Source organism: Chiroxiphia lanceolata, chromosome 2 (genome assembly GCF_009829145.1).
Source record: "Chiroxiphia lanceolata isolate bChiLan1 chromosome 2, bChiLan1.pri, whole genome shotgun sequence".
Classification (NCBI taxonomy): Eukaryota; Metazoa; Chordata; class Aves; order Passeriformes; family Pipridae; genus Chiroxiphia; species Chiroxiphia lanceolata.
In genome coordinates, this window is record NC_045638.1 from 118,074,802 (window position 1) to 118,091,996 (window position 17,195).

General features: G+C 45.4%; 1 protein-coding gene across 2 annotated transcripts in view; it reads right to left on the reverse strand.

The window, feature by feature from the left end:
• Window positions 1–253: 253 nt before the first annotated feature.
• DUSP27 (dual specificity phosphatase 27, atypical) overlaps window positions 254–17,195 on the reverse strand; it is a 31,972-nt gene continuing 15,030 nt past the window's right edge. Inside the window, exons 6-7 of one of the 2 annotated variants that reach the window (XM_032680619.1) lie at window positions 15,080–16,271; window positions 254–266 (exon numbers count right to left, since the gene is read on the reverse strand). The gene's annotated coding sequence lies outside the window, so the exon portion shown is untranslated. Of the gene's footprint in view, window positions 267–10,940; window positions 16,272–17,195 lie in introns of those variants that run through there. The other variant, XM_032680618.1, reaches the window with a different exon arrangement.

Below are 17,195 nucleotides of genomic sequence, written 5' to 3' on the forward strand. Positions count from 1 at the left end.
GTACCTTCTTGATGGAGGAGAAGTGAAGAAAAGCAATATAAGGACCACGCGTAGTCCCTCCAGTGTCACCGTAGATAGAGCAGGACCCAGACTTGCACCACGTGCTCTGTGCATTGCAGCACTTCAACCACAAAGCTGTTTTTCCTTTCTCTCCTGCATTGTTCCCTGCCCTCCTCCTGTTCCGACAGTCCATCCTCGTGCCCCAGGCTTGGGACCCACCATCCCTTCTCTTTCCAGCATTATGCTCTTCCCCCTCTTCAGATCTCCTTCCTACGCACCTTGTGCGTGCTGAGCACGAACAGCAGAAGAGAAATGGAGACTGTCCATTGCATAGATTGGCTGGCTTTTTTCCCCCTGCACACTCTTCTGGCTGCCTTTGACCAGATTGCTTTCCAGCTCTGGTTCTGCCCCTATTCTGTTGTCTCTGAATTGGAGAAAGGATGACCCCGAATCTCTTATTTCTGAGAGTTGTTGCTGATCCTCTGAAGCTCTCGGATAATAAAATTGTGGCAGGAAAGTTGTACCATCTCATTATACTCTGCCCCTCCCAGGTGCAGCTAACTGCTTTTTTGGAGATAAGAAATGGAGCACGGACGAAAAGAAGCATGTTTTTCATTTTCATATTTAAAAAAACCCCCTTAATTCAGAACCTTCACACATCCTCAGGAAAGGGAGAGGTAATTACTAAGAGGACACTTATCTTTTCAGGTGGGTTTTTCAATCTATTTCTCACTCTCTGCTGCTTTGGCTGCACTTACTTTAGCTCTATCTCAGTTTTTTTGTATGCATTTCAATGGTTGCCATCAATGCAGCTTCTGAACCTTCCAATTTTAACCGGTTACATCTTACAAATCACCAGCTTAGAAGATTCAGGAAATTATTACTGTGCTTTTTTAGCAACGATAAACTAAGGCAGAGAAATTAAGGAACTTGCCTTCAGTTGCATGTGTGGCTGGGCAGCCCAAGAAGAGGAGCCCCCGTTTCGATCTGTTTTGCCTTGATTGAAGGACCCCGTTCAGTTTGTCCTTGTTCCTCTCCTGGAGATCCACAAGGCTGTCTCCGTCTTTACCTGTCTCTGCTCCCAGAGGGACAACAGCGGGGTCCTACAACTTGATTCAGACCTCTGGGGCAGCGGGATTTGCAATTGCCTGATTCAAGTTGCCCCTCAAAACTGTCACAGATCTGCTTTCAGCGGGTTTCTCTGCCTCCCTTTCCTACAGGGCAACCCTTAAAAATGCAAAATACTTTTTGTTCCGACGATTATTAACTAAGACTTGGTAAAACCTCAGGCACTGCAGCGGCAGCGCCAGCAGTCTGACAAACTCCAGGCAGAAAGGGCAAATTCTGTTTTGTACCCATTTGAAAAAAGAGGCCTGCACTCCTCTTTTTGTCCAGCATGGTTTCTGCTGTGGACCTTGGGAATGCCGTGGTGCTGCTTACATGAGGAACCAAATTGTTTCTGACCTCGGTGGAGAGGGGGCCAAGAGGGACACATCTGACACCTTTTAGCAACCGCAAGGTTTTCTGTAGAACAGACACAGCCTATGAAACAAACACACAGCTGGAGTTAGGGTGCTTTTGAAAACATTGTCTTTATTCTCTACCTCCCTTTCTTCCAGGACAGCTCCTCACTTATTCCCTCTTCAGAAAGGGACTTTTCTGTCACACAGCCTAGCCTGGCTGGAGATTAGGGATTCTCTCTGCCCCTTCATCCTTGAATATTTCCTTTTAATTTCACAGTTTAAATTTCAATTGTGTAATTACATTCTGCCTACCCCAAATTCCTCTGTAATTTCAATTGGACACGGTGTCCTTCACTCTCTAGGCAGAACTCTTGCAGTGCTGTGGGGCACTGTTAATAGGCTGCCACGCTCCACTCTAGTCCCATTTCATGTAAATGGGGAAAGAGAATGGACCTGGACCCCTTTGAACTAAAACTGCTGCTCCGTATAGGCGAGACAGGGATTGCTACAGAGTGACAAGGCAGTCTTACCCCATGGCAATACACTGGGCAGTTTTTACAATGCCTCAGTCTGAAGAGATTTTTGGAGTAAAAGTCTAAATCTGTCTGGAAGTATTTCTCCCCCACAACACCATACCCTTTGATGGCAAATAAAGCTGTACAGGGACCCCCAAACCACTACTTCACTGAATTGATGTGGCCTGAGAGTACCTGCTCGCACCGTTTAACATGGCAGAAGTGCCATAGTGATTTAATTTAGGTCCGGGGAGTTGAGTAGCAATGAGAGGGCACGTGGCACAGATGCCTAGTTCAGTAAAATGCTTTACAAGAACTGGCAAGCCCCATGCATTTTATGATCCAACCCAAACACTTCTTGCATATTTTGTCGTAACGGCATTTTCCCCCAGTCCTTACCCTGGTGGCGATCACCTGAGTCCCACATCCCAACTGGTTTTATCACAGCATTCCCTTTTTGGGTGTTAGTATCTACTTTACGTCAACGTGAAAACATTTCTGCTTCTCCTGCCTCCTCTTGCTTCCTCCTTCCCTCCTCGCCGTGGCTCAGGTGCTGACTTGGTCAGTGTGCCCCTGTGCGGCCCTTTGGGTATCAGAGACATTCATCCTCTGTATTTCCACCACCTTCTGCTGGGGTCTTCTGTGGAAGCTCAGGGTGGAGAAGGGGAGGGACCATGTGCTGGTGGGAGAACTCTCCTCTTTTGCCTTGTCTTGTAGAACAAACTTCCTCTCCTCCTTCAAGTTCTGTGGCAGGCCCATGGAAAGGAGTTGTTCACCTGGTTTGAAGTGATGTTCTACGCAGCTCAGCAAAAGGGATTCGTTTACTGTAGAAACTGGAATTGTTTGATGTTTGATCACCTTCAGCCACAAGCCATGTACTTTTCATCATCTGTACACCGTTGTCAGAGGAACACGAGGCTGATTCCATGACTGGCAACAGAGTCCTTTACCAGAGTTTATTTCCCTTCACTGCAAGAGTACCCTGGGTAGTCCTCCTACCAGGCAACGATAAATCTTAACTCGAAATAAGCATCCAACTCCTTGCTGGCAGTGCTGTATCTACACAGAACCTCAGTTACTTTGAATTTTGATGGATCTTATGCTTTATATATTCCAGACGTTTGGTCCTGCTCCCAAGGGATGTCTTTATGCCTGCTCCTGTGTTGGCAGACCCCAGGCTGCTGTTTGTGTCTCTAACAGCAGATAGATCAGGTGAGATCAAGGAGACCATATTTCCATGTTTCCTTGGTTAGCTTACACTGTTAAAAGTGAGTTGTTGTTAGGAGGAAACAGAGCATGTAATAACTTGAGTTGGGTTTTATTTGGCTTTGAGTCATAAATCTTAAAGGAAAGGAAAGAGCCATCATGTTCATCCCCAAGTTTGTCATACAATCAGCAAGGGGCAAGGCAGTAGTGTGGGCAAGAAAATGAAACATGTGAAGGTACAAGTGCCAGCGGGGGGAAGTCACTGTTGCTTATTGTCAGTTTTGGTGTGACACAGAAAGTTCAGCTAATCCTCTTAGTTACAGAGACACACGGGTGGAGGGAGATTGTTATCTCAAGCAATTTGCTGGCTCTACTCCTTTTTTCCTTCGAGTTTCTTTTCGCCTAATTGAGCAGCATTTCTTCCTGGGACTGGTTTGCAATAATCCTGGGGCCTCATCTGGGAAAACACTGAAAAATATAGAAGGGAGAATCAGCCCAAGCGAGGCAGCTTCTATCACCATGAGTTTCTGTCTTCAGAAAGGTATCAGGTTTGGCTCCAAGTGCCAAGGATTAAAAATAAGATAAAGATTCAAAGCGATATAGAACAGTCCGTTGATCAGGGCAAGTAATCTCTCAGAAATGGTATCTCATCCACGGGCTGGAGGGACAGGTAATTAACAGCCGTTCAGAAAACCAGGACCTCGGCGGTCTGAGGGTGGAGCAGGGGGTGAGAATTCCACTGGAGTGCATCAGAAATGTGTTGATTCCATTTTCATTGCCAAAGGGATGTATCTGTGGTAAATCTAATCAAGAGTCAAAAGGTGAACAAGAACAATAATAACTGGGGAGGTTTGTTTTTATTTATCCAGGAGATAAGGATTCAACTACAGGAATAGAATGAGAAAAAGGTGCCTCTTTCTGGGCAGACAATTATTCCACCCACACTTACTCATCATCAAGGTGTTAATATTCTATTGCTAAGGCTATTTAGCAGATTCTCAGCCTCGAGGCTGGTAGTGTTTGTGCAGTTACTCTGCCAGTTGCCACAGGTGTGTCTTTTTACAGAAGATCTGAATAATTAACATGGGATAGTCCCGAAGATGGCAGTAGCCAGGAGCCATTCTTCAGGAGATTCCCAGCGTTCTTCCTGGTGCTGAGCAGGGTTGGTTTTACCAGTAGGACACATTTGAAAACCCTGTTTCCATATGCAGGCAGAGCCTTAGTCCCTGAAGGCACAGGGACTGTTTCCAGGGAAGTAAAGGCTCTTGTTCCCAAGCCCTAGTGATTCAGCCTGGAGAAGTTTAGGATATCACCGTTCTGCATTACTGAAGTGCTGGAGGCAGCTATCCCAAAGAAGAGGTGGCCCAATGACTGCTGTGGGCAGTGCAAACTGTTTCAGCCCTGAGCCTGATGCACTCATGTAAATCTGATTTCAGCTGATACCAGTTTGCGGTGACGTCCTGGACTGAGAACTGCAGACACCAGTGATTTAATTCAAGATCATATCAATGTATTTTGCTGTGGTGGCTAAAGAATTTATTACCTCTAGCTGTGGAGATGGGTTACCTTTTCAGTTAGGGCAGCTAAACCCAGCAGGGACTGTCAGAGCCATCAGATGAGAGAGAAAGGGCCAGAGCGGACATCAATCGCAAAGCAGTTGTAAAATAAGTAGTATAGTGCTTTTAAGAGAAAAGATGTTCTGCTGATGTCCCGCTAGCACAGAGCAAGGAAGTGAGGAGTTTGGTATGTACGTCACATCTAGACATTCTTTTTGACTTCGCTTAAGTTCTTCAGCCTCTCTCTAGTGTTGGCTAATCCGGGGCTTTGGAACACCTCTGGGCTCACAGGTCCAGAAGCCATGCCTGGATCTGGGCTGTGACACAAACATGGTGCCTGTTGCTGGTTCCCAAACAAAGGAAACGCCAAGGCTGGATCAGACAAGACTCACAGTGTGTTCCACCAGCTTTTTGACTCGGGTACGTGGAGAATGAGGGCCCCAGCACGTGCCGTGCCTTGTAGCACCAGGTCACTTTGGTGCGTCCCCGCTGCACACCGTAGGTAATAACTGCATTTCCTTATTTCATTCCGTATTGTGAGAATAAATGCAGTCAGAAGTGTAATTACCAGATGCTACAGGGGTGAGGGTGTCTTTGGTGGATTTCTTTCAGTTCTTTTGTTTCTTTAAATAATACGTCGGTAAAATTTGATCAAAACTAGTATTTGCTTTTCTAAGCTGTACTAATTTATGGTCAGGCTGTGTGTGGGAGCAGGGGCAGGAAGAAAGGAGCGTGTACTTGTGCTACGTGTGACCAGCACAAAGCCGCCAGACCACGAGAAACACAGGGAACGCTCCGCGAGGACTTCTCTGGGAGTCTGCAGCGCTTCACAAAGCATAAGGAACAGCATGGACAGGGCAGGAACTGCTGGATTGGTGGACCTGCCTCTGCCCTCTGCAGGTCTGCACAGCCAGTTAGCGACATGCAGGACTATGCCATGCTCTCTGACCCTCTCAGTGAGCATTTCAGTCTGTAATGCTGAAAATGTATGGAAGTCGTATGTTTTTTTAGCAACAGATAACGCTTCCTGAATCCACCTCTGTAGCATTAGGCTGCAGCTCTCACAGTGAGATGGCATCCACAGTAGCAGAGACCACGAAGAAAATTAGAAATTTATAAAACGCATACATAATAAGTTTTAAAAATATGTTTAATAAATAATCTTGTCGTTACATTTCAGATAGACGAGCGTTAAGATTTCCGTTAATCTGAAAATGAATGTCTAAAACCACGGGAAGAAAAAGACAGAATTGCAGCTGAATATCATGAATGAAAAAACATTTACCACTGTGAATAGGGCCATATTTCCCAATAGCAGATCCCCGTCCTCCCCTAATTCCCCCCTCCCTTTCCCCTCCTTCCTCAAACACATACGCATGCACTATGGGAGGAATGACAGCTGTTCTTCATGGAATGACAGCCCAGGGATATTGCATCCTCCCTCAAAAAAAAACAGGCAAGGTACAGAATAAGGTCAGTGAAGGGAGACAAAGGGGTCTCCCAGAGATGGCAAAGGGTAATTTATTGACAGATGAGATAGACGTTACTACAGAAAAATATTAAATGGATTCTTTTCCCCTGTCTTTGGAAGGGGAGAAACGTGGGAAGGGTTAGGAAGGACAGATGCCAGAAATAGAGACAAATTTCCCAGGAGATGAAGAAGAAATCCTGAAGGAAATTAGGATCACAGCACAGAAAAAAAAAAAAAATTAAAAAAAAAAAATCAGAGCATTTAAAAAGCTATGAAATTCTGTCCCAGAATCCTGTATGGAAACAACAAAAAAGGGCAGCGGGGAAGGAACCCCACCACTGTTGGCGGCCTCGCTTCAAAGGCGCGCCGCGAGAGAAGGAAGTGCTGGTAAAACAGCTCCTGATTAAAAGCCAGGGTTTGAAAAGGGCTGTCGGGAAATTACAGAGCTGTGCATGCCCCCGACGTCAGCAGCGAGGAAGACTCTGGGAGCACTAATCAAAGGGAGGCTGAGGGAGCATATGGAGCATGGAGATTTTATTAAGGGCAGGACTGAGACAGGGTTCATATAATGGGAGCAGCCGAGATCAGGAGCTGGGAGGAAAGGAAAGGCCAGGTCTTCTGGTGCAATAAACTGGCATAGTGCCGTCAACTTTGACAGTGTGTCAGCTCTCGCTGCAAGGAAAGAGCCCGAGTGAGAGGCTTAAATAGTGGATGTTATGAATACAGTCTCCCTGGCCTACAGAACTTTCCCCAAAATAATTGCACAGAGGAGGGCAGGAAAAGCCAGTGTACCAGTGCACTCTGGTTGGGGTTCTGTAACTCCACGTTACCCTCAGCCAAGTGCACGTTCCTACAGCTTGTAACGTTAGAAGGGTTCATGATTTTCATCTGTCAGGACCAGGCTGAGAACAGAGGAGTCACCAAGGCAAATTTGCACAAAGATAAAAGCAGCAGAACAAAAGAAATTTGAAGGAGAACAGATTTAATTGACATTCACAAGCAGGAACAGATTTAAGCCAAACAGTATTTTATTCTGCTCCTTCGTGCAGGGAACGTGGTTTTCACAGCGTGTAACTCAGTCCATATGACAGAATAAGGGAACAGGAAGATTCTTAGTGTGTCCACTGTAACGTGCCACATGCAATATCTTTATAATCCTGTCACTGCCTGCATAATTCTCGGCAAGACCCTTCCCTCAGAGCAGGTTCTTCTGGCCAGTAGCTAATCTCAGCCAAAGCCACACTAGCCCTCCCATTCCAGCAAGCACACTGATCTTACAAGATGGTCTCTTACCACGGGCAGGTGCAAGTCCAGCAGAAGCACAGGGCATCGCATCGCCCTGTGTCGACAGCTGCCTGCTTTCCAAACTGAGAGTCAGGTTAAAAAGCCGCAGAATTAATACTAAACACAGATTTTAAATGATCCAGATGGGGAGCATTCATCCCATCCCCGTAACTGCCACGCTCACGGCTGAAGGGAATAATAACCGGGCTACACTGGATTTGAAGCTTTGATACTCCAGAGGCATTTGCAATCTTTTGAGCCTTGGGAGAGGGAGTAGGACAAAGCAAAAAAAAAAAAAAAAAAAAAAAGCCGTGGTTCTGCTGGTTTTTGCTGTTAAATGCTAAGGAAGTGCTAAATGCTAAAGCAGGCTCGTACTTCCAGTGGGTGATTTAGCCCAGCTCCCCGCTGGCCGGGAGGCTGCCGCGTGCTCGAGTGCAATCTGCCACACTGAGCCAGAACCAATCTGATTGTTTCTGAATCATTTCTCACACAGAAAAACATAAGTAAAGCTGCCGGTTTTGCCAGGAATGTACGTCCCATCCATGTGACGGCCCGTATTTATGTTTGAAGCCACCTGTACCATCAGCGTGACCCAGATCCAAAAGATGATGGAAGCCCTATAAAATTCAGTGCAGCATATTTTAGGGACAGTCTGCAATTACACTGGATTATAATGGATAAACATGAAACTGCAATGAAGAATTTCTCCCCAGCCTATGCTGACAGACATGAAGTTACCTTCGGTTCTTACACCAACCTTATCCACGGATAAGACAGAGCCCGTAAGCAGCAGGTGACAAAAATCAGAGAGTGGCCTTTTTCAACTCAGTAGCTCAGTGTTCAGAAGACAATGCTTAAACTCACAGAGAGAACCTGAATCTAAGTCCAAGGACGTGTCAGGCTCTTTCCCTCTGCTGTCGATTATTCTGTTAAAGAGTCCCAAATCAACTATTTCCTTTTGAATTGGTTATTTGAGTATTCTTTGGGCCAGAAAGGCACGGCACACCTTTGCAGGTGAGCAGCCAGGAGCCACGACTCGGGAGGGGAAAAGCCTGCACGGATGAACACTTTAACTCTTTCACACTGCACACTCTCTGGAAAAAGGCCTGAAAGGTATGTCTGCCCCTCACAGGCAAACGCCTTAATCACCAGTTTAGAGAGTCGTGCCTGTGCTCTCTGGAGGCCAGTGAGTGTTTAATTGTGCCACAGAGAGCTGAGTGATTGCTCATGGAGAACGACTTTGTTAGCAAGATGAATTTAGCCCTATATTTTGAAATTTTCTGCAGACTTCTGCTGCTGCAGTACCCACTTACGATGCTGGGCTCGGTTCCTGGGTCTCAAAGACACTGACAAGATGCAAACTCTTTCTCCCAGCCTGGGTCTGTTTCGTTCATTTTGTCTGTTGCAAGTCTTTTAGGGTGAGAACATCCAGAATTGTGCTGCAAGCAGGACACACTGCAGTGGGGTCCTGATGCTGGGTAAGGCCTCTGGATATTAATGGAATAACAGTAAACAACTATACCCTTAGCTATCACTGAGCCCAAAAGGACGCTGAGAACTAATAGGTCACGAAGGGGAAATATTTGGAAGCGTGGAGTGAGCGTGGATATAAGATGAAAAAGATTCTCACCACAAAGGGCAGGGAAAGCACAGCATCTCCCTGCATCTCCCTGCTCTTCCGTAGCTCTGCGACAGGCAGAGGTAGCCATGCTGCTTGTGAGGAAGGTTTGTGGTCTTAAAGGTAAGCTACACCGCCAGTTTAAAATGCCAGTTCTCTGTGTGGCACGGGAAGTGTAACAATTCTTGGGGAAAAGGGGAAAAATGAGCTGAAGGTAAATTTCTCTGCTTGTTTCCCCACGCATAAAGTGGAGGTTATGCTCCCTATTAGCTTCGGCAATCAACACTGAAATTCTTTGGCATCTTAAGACAGAACGTGCCTATTTTTGAAATTCAACATTTGTACTTTTTCTTAAATTGGACAAATCTCTTTTATAACACGGAACTGACTTGTCAGAAAGATTTCTGATGGTCTCTGCCTTTTCCTTAGTGCTTTTGCAGTGAATAGCTATGATTTTTTTTTTTGCAAAATACAGACTACTTCACTGAAAATTTCGAGGAGAAAAATCATTTCTACTTAGCAGGAGCATTAAAGCCCTCGAATTGGGCCACATTCTGCTGCCAATGCAGTTTTGGGAACACTTGGAAAATATTTGGAACAGCAGGGAGGAACAGCGATTACCCCCTCGGTCTCTCAATGGTGTGAATATTGTGGGTTATTTTCCCTTTGACTGTTTATGGCCTATTTACAGTATAATCACACCAAATCAGGTTATAACATGGCTTTCTTTTTTAGTTTCAGTGAAAACAGAATTCAGCATAATTTTAGTTTTATTTACTGTAGCTCCCCCTAACAGCTAAAGAATTTTCAGGCACTAAGCAAGTATGATCTGTTCTCCAAGGCATTCATAACTGAGGGAGAGACAAGGAGAAAGGTGACTGGGAAAAATAACAGGCAAGTTATTTACATTTTCTACACGCTTGCAATAGCTATATTGTTGTAAACATGGCCAAAAAATGGAATTATAAAGTGGACTTAATTGTGGACAGAAGAGAGATTTGCCACAGAGATGAGGTATTATTTTAGTGTGTAACCATCATCGGACAGAGCTGTAGACACATGTACAAGGTCAGTTCAGTGAAATAATATTCTTTTCACCCCACACATATGAGGCAGTGGCACTGTGTAATTGGATTAGAGGAAAACAGTTGTCATAGAATCATAGAACGGTTTGAGTTGAAAAGGACCATAAACACCATCTAGTTTCAAACCCTCGCCGTGGGCAGGGACACCTTTCACCAGAGCACGTTGCTCAGAGCCCCATCCAGCCTGACCTTGAACACTTCCAGTGATGGGGAATCCACAGCCTCTCTGGGCAACCTGTTCCAGGGCCTCACCACCCTCACAGCAAAGAGTTCCTTCCTAATACCTAAAGTAAATCTACCCTCTTTCATTTTAAAATGGTTACCCCAACTTCTATCATTGCATTCCCTGATAAATAGCAACACCTTTTTTATTATTATTAATTTTTTTTGTTTTTGTTTGTCTGAGACCCTGGCCTTTCTGTGACTGTTCACTCAACTCCTGCTTAGGTTTTGGCTAACCCAGCTCATGCTGAGGCCTGATGTGTGCTGGGAGCAGTGTCATCAGGTCAAAGCCAGAGAACCAGGTAGGCAGGAGAGGTGGTCAGGAAGAGCTAAAGGGCCTTTATGCAGCCGTGGTCACCTGCAAAGTGCTGCCTCCTGCAGCTCTCACCTTTTGTCTGCTGGTTCCCTGTAAAACTGAGACATCCAAACAGACTGTGACATTTTACTGGTGTCACAAGTGGGATCTCCCCTGGACATGCTCTGCTGGCAAGCACAAGGTGCTTTGCCGTGCCTGCCAAAGCAGCCAGTTTGGTGTGAGCGTAAAATTACTGCCTCTGTGGGTCTGTTTGTCTGTGCCACGAAAAACCAGACACTGAGTGACAACAACTGGGAGAAGACTTTGAGAAAGAGGAGTGGCAAAATCCCAAGCGGGATTTGTCCTGCGGTCAAGAGCCACTGCAGGGATGCTGATGGTATTTGGTAGGAGTTTGCCAGAGGGCAGTTTTCTTGTAAGGTAAAGAAGGGAGAAGGGCAAAGTGCAATATGCTGGCTACTAGGCAGCTGTCAGAGGGCAGCAGTGGATGTGACTGATGGTTTGAAAGGGGAAAACGTACAACTGAAAAGGGAAAACAAGAAAAGGAAAATGGAAAGAATACTTGGGAAGTGTAAGCAGTTAGAAACGCAAAACAGACCACCTGAGTCCAGCTTCAGCCCCAGACAATTGCTGAAGCTGAGGAGTGCAGGAGGAGGCTGTTGGAAGCTCCTGCAGGAGACCCAGTTAAAGACTGTTGTGCCAAGTGCGATGCTGACTGGGAGAGGGATATCTGGAAACAAGCAGACCTGCACCCCTCCCCTCAAAGCCAGGTGATGATGATTCCCTGCCCCCTGCTCTCAGCAGCACTAACCAAAACTGAACACAGCACTCCCACAGGGGCACAGAACTCACCTCCCTCCACAGGAACCACGGCAGGGTTTACTGCCCTCGGGTTCAGAGGTCTGGGGGAGAGATATTGAGCTAAACCAGGGAAAACACCTGTGAATGGGCTACCATGGATCTGGATAGCCAGAGCCAATGAGCTTCCCCTTGCCCCAGCTGAGGCTTGATCCTGGGCATTAGGCCCAGGAATACTGCTGGATACCACGGGGCCAAATATTACCAGTCCCTCGTGGACTTGCATTTTGTGCACTGCCCATGGCAGGAAAAATGTGTGTCCCCAGGCCTTGGCAGCCAGTCTGCAGAGTGCCCTGCTGCAACCTGTGATTTCAGCTGAATTAGAAGGACCAGCACACCTTGCTCCAGGGGCTGGACAACCCCTTCCCGGAGAACTGCATCCCTGGGAGGTGATTTGGGAGCCTGTACACTTCTGACCCATAATAGTGGGAGCGGAGGTGGTGTGGAAGTCTTTAGTGTTAGCCATCAAGACAGGCTTAAATGGTATTAGTTTCCAAGAGGTCCTTCAGTGCAGGCTAGCAGATTTACCACTGTACATCCCAGAGGATAAAAACCGAGGGACAACCTCAGCTAAAGTAAATGCAGAAGAGCAAAAGGGTAAGTTGAGGAACACCATCAGTTAGTACTGAGCGTAAAAGACGATGGGAAATGTGTTTAGAGAAGCAGCTGTCTCTGAGCTGCCAACTTCCCTTTTGTGGCAGCTGGACAGGTTTTCCTCATTTACTTCTCATGATAACCCTCTGGGACCTGTGTTTGGAGATGGGATGACACCGTATGGTTTGAAAGGATAATAACTAGAGAGCCAGAGCATGCAAGGGCTGCGAGCTCAGGGATGTAACCAAACTATCACCACTAAACCTGGACTGCGGATATGCAGGAAACCAGGGTGGGTGCTACTCCCACTGCTGAGGATCCTGGTGGCAGTTAATGATCCATTCCTACTTTAGAACATTCCTCATTGACACGGGAGCCCGGATATCGATGGGAGGTAAACACACTTACAAAGGGCAGCAAGCAGTTAGTCTCTATTGCAGGAGTTAATGGGAAACCCACTAACCACCCACTGGTCAGGGCTAAACTAATTCTGTCTGAGGGACAGACAATCCACCTGACCTTACTTTTAAGTGCCCTTAATATATTGGGTATGGATGTATTGAAGGGTCAGTCGTGGGGAAAATGGGAAATAGGGACATCACCCTTTCTGCCCCAGAGTTTACCTCCTACAAATGCATCTCTGACTGCTAATCTGTTGCAAACAGCTGCTCCTTTACCCCATAGCAAGATAGTTAATATTCCACAATACCCATTACCTTCTGGAGCAATTTGTCCTGTTACTGAATTGATAAAGGAGCTGGAAGAACAGCGAATCATTGTCACGTCTCATTTCCCCTACAATTCTCCTTTATGGCCAGTAAAAAAATCTAATGGCAAGTGGCAACTAACAGGAGATTACAGAGCCTTGAACACTGGCACTGAGCTGCTCACTGCAGCTGTTCTCAGTAAAAATGATACAGTCATTTTTCTTAATGAACAATCTCCTGTGCTCAGCCAACACCAGCAGGATGCTCTGAACCTCAGTGTGGTATCCAGGAGATGGGGTGAGATTTCAACACCCATCACTTGGGAAACTCCAGATCACTTTGCCACACTTTTGAGGGAAAGGAATATGGGAAACTGTGGATATTGTGGGAGTGAAATTAATGATTATTGAGGCCTGGATATGACCAAACACCTAACTCTTCTTTCCCCCTCCTTAGGAATTGTTGAGCTCCTGGATAAATAAAAGCTGCTGTTCAACCTGTGTATTACTGGAAGTATCCATTTAGAAAGTACACTAAGCATTCCCTGGAACTTTGTTAATGCTTTCAGTGGTAAAGGCACCAGAGGAAATGCTGACAATGGCTAAAAAGTCTCAGTGTGTCGGATAATTCTAACCCTCACCTTGGGGCATCTGGCATTGTGCCCCACAAATGCTGATGGCCTGTGCAATGACCAAACCAACCCACAAAAGCTGTAACCTCCACAGACACTTCTGGATACGCTCTGTGCTCAGCTCGGGAGTATGAGCAGCCATCTCTGTAAGGCCTGGACAGGGACCTAGACAGGAATATCTGACTTTGGGTTCCCAAACCCTTTTTGGGCAGCAGAAAAGCAGCCCGATTTTCATCGGTGTTCAACGTCTAGTAGGCCCAAACTACGCCAATACCTGTTCAGAAATGCATAGTGAACTTCAGTGGAAGAAAAAGCTCCCTCAGCATATAATAGAACAGTTTTCTCAGGACTACTCTTATACTTCCACAGCTTTAAAAAAAAAATATAAGGGGAAGTATTGATGAACAGTATTTTCAACCCAAAGAGTTGACTTTCCTAGAGTGCTCCAGGCTGAAATCTCTGAAAAGCAAAAATGCTCACTTGCAAGCTATCTCCACAGCCCAGATCAGCAGGCAGCAATTAGTTTCCCAAGCACTCACTCTTCTTTCCATCTTCCTGATGGATATTTCATCTGAGTTTATGCTCTCCTCCCTCACCTTCTCTTCGGCCTCTCTGCCTCTCTTTCCAATAAGGCTGTGATCTGTCACAGACTCTCACTGGACAAGACCTATACATCCCATCACTGTCACAGGCAGTTACATGAGACAGGCCAGGATGAAAAGCGGTTTGGAAGGGAGAGAAGCCGTCATGCTCCAGGGCATAGAGTTGAACTCTAACCAAGGAGAGAGATGAAGGAGGGCTCTGGGCCAGAAGGGGAGAAAATTTTACTCAGGGCAGGTTATTCCATAATTACCCACTTAAACTTCCTTTATACCTTCTGAGATGCATCTGGTTCTGGCCAACATCAGAGACAGAAGGGGTGGATCACTGGTCTGATCCAGGAGGGGAATGAGTTTCTTCATTCTTTTTGCCAGTGTGCTGAGTTTATAACATTTTCTGAAACCACAATGAAATCCCTTTCCAAGCATGACCCTTGCTCTGCCAGTGATAGCCAAAACTCCTTCCCCTAGCCCCGTCCTTCACACTTCCACAAGCAATACAGAGAGAAGCCAGTACAAAGCCAGGTCAAGATGATAAGAACAAAGCCTTGAAGGCTGCTTTTAGATACGAGCTTTACTTCGACAGAGGAGGAAATTTTCAAAGGGGTGAACTCTTTCTGTCTCTCTCTCAGGCAGGAGTCTCCTGGGAGAAGAAGAAAACAGCTTTCATTTTAGCGAGTCATGATATTTATGGCCCTTTTATGGGTTTTGTTTGAAAATATAAAAGTAGATGGACTTAAATCTGTTTCAAAAGGAAGGAGATGGGAAGGGGAGAGACAGAGCATATGAAGGGCACATGGGTCTGAATCATCTGCCCACGTTCAAAAGAAAATCAAACACCTCCTTTGTTTTAATACGGACCTCTTCTGCTGGTCATGAGGATAATGTCTGACCTCTTCTTGCATGGACCCTTTTATCCCTAATGACGTACAAATTTTTTGTGTACACTACCACCACCACCACTCACCTTGGGATGAAACATGACAACTATTAAATTATGCAACCGCAGCACCATGCAACAGTTCAGGTGTGATTGCTCCCAGGAAGCAAACTTTCAGATCACGTCTCCTGCAGAACTGAAAGCTTTATACTGTATTCCTGAGGGGCAACTGTCAGCTTCTGCTTGCTCATATACCAGTCTCATGTGGGCTTTTATCCATCCTATTTGTGGTGTCTGTTCAGCAACTGAGGTTGCACCCTTTTGAGGGCCTCCTGTTTTTCATATGTGGAATCTCCTCTGACCCTCTGCCTCTGGGCAATACTTTTGATGCAATTCACAGACTAAGGAGCACATGCCTTGCAAAATTATTGAGGGAGGGAAGTTTAAGTTGAAGAACTGGGGTTTGCATTTAGTTTTGACTGTAGTTAGGCCTGTGGTCATTTTATGCGCTTTGGGAATGAACCTTCATAGGTTATGACAGCTGCTGGGATTTTTCTGTGAGCCAAATGTACAAAGCTCCCCATTAATTGGCAGTTTCATAAAGGCTTTTGCAGTTTCGTAAAGCTCTCCTCTCCAGCAAGGAGGGAGAAATGTTCTGCCAAACTAATGGATGGCTTTCAACTGGATCCAAGTTCAGTATAGAGTCATTGCAAAGATCAAATTGCTGGGATGGTCCATGAAGACGGAACAGTCACACAATGGTTCATGCCAGCTGGTGGGCACTGCATCCTTCTTTAATGTGGTGCCCTGCAATAATCAAATGGGGAGGTCACAAATAGGCAAATCTCTAAAATTAGGCATGTTCGTGGCAGGACGTGACCTGGAGCTGTACAGCTTTCCAGCCAGCTGCAAAAAGTTCTTGCCACCACGGTTATTTTCATGTATCACTCAGAAATCCAAAAATACCCTTAAGACATTGGGCTGCAGGTCAATGCTGTTGGTAGTTGGGTGATGCTATAAAAATGACCAGCTCCTTTAAATGTTTCTGTCTTCTAATTAGTATCACCTATGTCTTGGTTCAGTTTTATGCCCACACAAATACCCTTCTGGCTGGAGTCATCCTTCCTTTCATGGTTACTTGTGCAGAGTCCTTGGTAAGTTTGAATCAGTTTTAAGATTTATTGATCTGGCCTTGTCCATTCTGTGGTGTGTTCTTTGATTTAATTTAATGACCATAAAGCATTCAGGCATGTTGGCATGAAGGGTGCACTGGAAAAAAATAAGAGATTGATTGATTGATTGATTGATTGTGTAGAGACATTGTTCTCTTCCTAGTTAAAAATGAAGCTAGTTTTCCATTACACTCATTTGTGTCTTCCAGGGAATACATATCTTAATTAAAAGAAAACCAGTCTGCCTGCAGGTCTGAATCAAGATATGGAAGCTCTTGTCTAAGGATCAAGTTTGTCTGTTTTAAAGATACACGCAAATAAAAATGAAATGCTGTCCAGAGGGGAAGGTTCAAAGCACAGACAGGATGTCCCTTCTCCTGCTCTCTAAGACAGTTTTCACATCGCCACACCTGGGTAGTCCTGGGAAGAAGTGAATTCATGTTGTTGCCTGCTTTTATAAGTCACAAGCAATGTTTTTCCTTTATGTCTGTTTATGTGTGTGTGTGTCTGTGTGTGCACCCTGTGGCAGGGGAACAGCAGCCACAGGAACACACCAAGCTCAGAAGCCACTGAGAGGTTGTAATGAGGATAGATAAACAGATAGATAGATAGACAGATAGATAGATAGATAGATAGATAGATAGATAGATAGATGGAAGTAACATGAACTCAGCTCCTGAATAGGTTGAAATGTAACAAAGAACAAAAAAAAAAGATAAGATCCTTCAGTGCTTTCATGTCCAAAAAATTTCTGTTCCTAGGGATAGCCAAAAAGGTACAGGTGATTGTTCAAGTAGCTTCTGCTGGTATTGGCAATTCACAACCTAAGTACGTGTACTTTGAATCTTTCTCAATTTTTTACATGAAGAACAACGTAACAAATATTATTGGCATTTAAATTACTACTCCTGGGCAAATAAGTCAGCACCTTGCTGAGATGACTGGGGCAACTCACACACCTTTTAGAGCTGCACTCCCACCTCTCCAGAGAGCTGTTTATTTGTTACACATAGTTCCCATT